At 42.8% G+C, this 3,638-nt stretch overlaps 1 pseudogene; it reads right to left on the bottom strand.

The window, feature by feature from the left end:
- Nucleotides 1-1,755: 1,755 nt before the first annotated feature.
- LOC105546288 lies at nt 1,756-2,751 on the bottom strand (annotated as a pseudogene).
- Nucleotides 2,752-3,638: the final 887 nt, after the last annotated feature.

Here is a 3,638-nt window from a genome sequence, read left to right as displayed (position 1 = left end):
AAAGAGCCTGTTTTAGGGTGCCAGACATTCAGATGGTTAGTGTTGGCCAGTGAGGCCATGAGCATTCACAGAGAAAGAACCATAACGCAGGAAGTTCAGTAAGGAGACAGTTACCCTCCCTCCCCATTGCCTCTCCCAGTCCCCAACTTTGATAAAGGTCAGGCAGAAGCTGTCATTGAACCTGATCATGACTCATCCCTCTCTACTCCAAGAGGAAAAGTGAGGGGACAGGAGTAAAAGACAGATATGCCCCCTGCCCACTGCAGGTGCCCCCAGGTCATGATGGGGGTGGGTGGCTTGAGTAGATAAGATCATAATTTTAGACTAGATTAGACCAGAATTTTTAACAGCTAAAAGCAAGAAGAAAGCTATGGGACCCCTTCATTTTCTGCCTCCCTCATAGGGATGGGAGATTGGACAGAGCACTCTTGTAAGTTGTGATCAGTTAAAACCCCCCTCCCACATTTTAGGTTAGTTTCCCACAGCTCCATATATGTGGATACGGGCAGACTATCTCTGGAAGGATAGAGAAGAAATGAGGATATGCCTCTTGAAGAATGACTTGCAGACTGACCCCAGGCCAGATATACTTCCTGCATATCTTTTGTGCTAGTTTTTGTGTTCTTGTTATCACATATAAATATTACACAAAATAGGCAGAAGGCATGCCAAAGCAGTGAGAGGGAACAGGGAGGATGAAAGAATGGAGACAGGACCCTTATAACTCAGAAAAAAGCAATCAAATTTATCTCTTTAAGGTAACAGGTTCACACTGAGGTGCAAAACTCAAATCTATTATTTGTCCCAGAAGGAGTGGGGTGATGGGAGCTACTCTGCACTCGGTTTGGTCCTGAGGGGCAGAGGAAGTGAGGATAAATGAGGATACTTCCAGACAAGTTGCATGCTACAATTGGCCTACCCGGTTGGCAGGAGACAGAAGAGACACTGGGATGCACACAGCCTTCCACCTGCCTGCCCTCTGCCTAAAGGAGTCTCTTACCCACATCCTGGGTCATGAGAGCATTCCAGAAAGTGGAACCTGACCCTGGCCTTCCGCAGCAGACCACCTGCAAAGGAAAACTCGTCAGATTCAAGTATGAGTAGTCAGAAAGCGCCATCACGAGATCTGCGTACAGACAACAACAGAGGAAAGGGGTCTGGGACAGGGAGAGAAGAAACATCACCGTGGCATTACAGATGCATGTACCGGATTCTCCCTGTGACGCTGTTTGTAATAACGATGATAATAATAACTTTAAAACTTGAGAATGGCCTAAATATCCATGAATAAAGAACTAATTATACAAATCATGGTACATCTATATAACTAGTTCTTTTGAAGCCTATTTTGTGTAATATTTGTACGTGATAACAAGCAACCAAAAACCAGCACGAAAGGTATGCAGGAAGTATACCTGACCTGGGGTCAGTCTGCAAGGCATTCCTCAGGAGGCTTTTCCTCATTCCTTCTGTATCTTTCCAGAGACAGTCTGCCCATATCCACAAAATCATGAGTTCTGTCTGTACGTGCTAATATGGAAAGATATTCAAGATATATAAATCACTTTAAGTGACTTATTAAATAGGCAACATGTAAACATAGTATAAAATCCTAATAATACAAAAGGGTATACAGTGCAAAGGAAGTTGCTCTTTTTTTAAAAACCACAAACGTGTTTATTCCTCTAAAAACAGTATACCATCTTTCCAGTTTTCAAAATGTTATTATCAGTTATCTGCAGATTACTCTCATTAATCTGATTTTTACAAATCTCAGACAGAGCAGAGCAATTCACCAGCACCATCATCAAGCGAGCTACAAATCTATTCTTTACCGAAGCAAGGAGACACTTAAGATCAAGTCAAGAGAAGAGCTTTCAGTGTTTACAGAAGGGTAACTCACATCTATTTGTCATACATTTCAGGGTCCCATATCCCCCTTTTAAATTGTCTAACTCCTAACTCAGTTTATTTTTATAGTGTGAAAACAAGGAGTCACCCAAGTGAGATATTCCTTCAGAGCACTGTTGAAAATGAATCAAACATGGAGATCCCCCAGATCCCTGTTCTCAAGTGTTAAAAATATTTTATATTAGCACACAGAATATCCTTAGATATATTCCATTATGTTCTAAAGAGTTTGTGTTTCCCCCTTTTTGATGATGTTTTCAATTTCTTCCGGGACCTTTCCTGTATAGTCAATTGGTTCTATTGCTTTTAACTTCTCTTGATACTCCAGTGGCAAACCATTTTTTTTGCACTCATGCAAATAATCTTTTTATACTGTGAAGACAGAGGAGTACTTTCGTAATTTGTCATCAGATAACTTTGACAGGTTAGTTCTCTTTCTTCTTGAGTAAACTTTAACTTCTATTGCAACATATTTTCCTTTTTTTTTTTTTTTTTTGAGACGGAGTCTTGCTCTGTCGCCAGGCTGGAGCGCCGTGGCAGCAATCTCGGCTCACTGCAACCTCCGCCTTCCGGATTCAAGCCATTCTCCTGCCTCAGCCTCCTGGGTAACTGGGATTACAGGTGTGCGCCACCACACCCAGCTAAGTTTTGTATTTGTAGTAGAGACGGAGTTTCACCATGTTGGCCTGGATGGTCTCGATCTGCAGGCGGGCCACACAAAAGAACGCCGCTGAGGGGTTTCGGAGGTGGATACTCTCGTCAGCAGGTTGCTGCCGTAGACGAAGTACAGAAAACTGTCCTCATCCGGCCTGGGACGTCCCTGCAGCCCGAGTTCGCCATGTCCCACTGCTGCCTGAAGGGGAACCTGGAGCAGAGCTGTGAGGAGCAGCCAGAGAGCGCAGCGCGGCGGCCCAGGACCCTGGCCCAGTGACTCCCTGGCCGCCGCCTCCAGGTAAAAGTTGCTCTTTTACCTTATTCCTCATCAGTTCAGATTCTCTCACCAGGGGCAACCTCTATTTTTGGATTCTTGTGCCAGGACATGTTATTAAATTTTTTTAAAAAGGTCAGACCAGCGTATGATTCCATATGTGTGAAATTTAGAAGATTACATATATATTTGCAGGTGTGGGTATATGTACAATATATATAATATGTTATACATATACACAATACAATATATAAAATCAATATATATTATTTTTTCTAAAAAGGGACTGATGACTCAATTAATTAATTAATTAATAATTTCCCCATCAGTCAGATGAGGAAGGGGCTTTTTATTTTCCATCTTTCTTCATTGACTATTTACCATATGCACTTTCACTTGTATGTTTACTCTTTTTATTTATTTAAAGTAGATACTGGGATGTAGGGAGGTGGAGAAACCAGTTTGGACTAGACTTTAAAGAACGGTGGCAGAAGGGTATGAGATACAATAATAACCTGAGGGAATAGCAGTGTTGAGAAAAAGCATCTTTTGTTTAAGGGAACCTTGACTGTATTTGTTTTATTTTTTCCTTTTGTAGAGGAAGCAACTAGTTGACGGGGGAAAATATGAGCGAGAGAGAGACAGAGAGAGAAAAAGAGGATGCTTGATGGAGCAAAGTCACCAACAGCACTGGAGGAGGGGACAGAGGGCCAGGCAGTGGGGCTGACCTCAGAGAAGACAGGTGCACCTTTGGAGGGTGCACCAGAGGGGGCGTGGAGGGGACAGACAAGGAGGGTGC

This window comes from Mandrillus leucophaeus, unplaced genomic scaffold (assembly GCF_000951045.1).
Source record: "Mandrillus leucophaeus isolate KB7577 unplaced genomic scaffold, Mleu.le_1.0 Scaffold353, whole genome shotgun sequence".
NCBI lineage: Eukaryota > Metazoa > Chordata > Mammalia > Primates > Cercopithecidae > Mandrillus > Mandrillus leucophaeus.
This window is presented reverse-complemented; position numbering and strand designations above follow the sequence as displayed.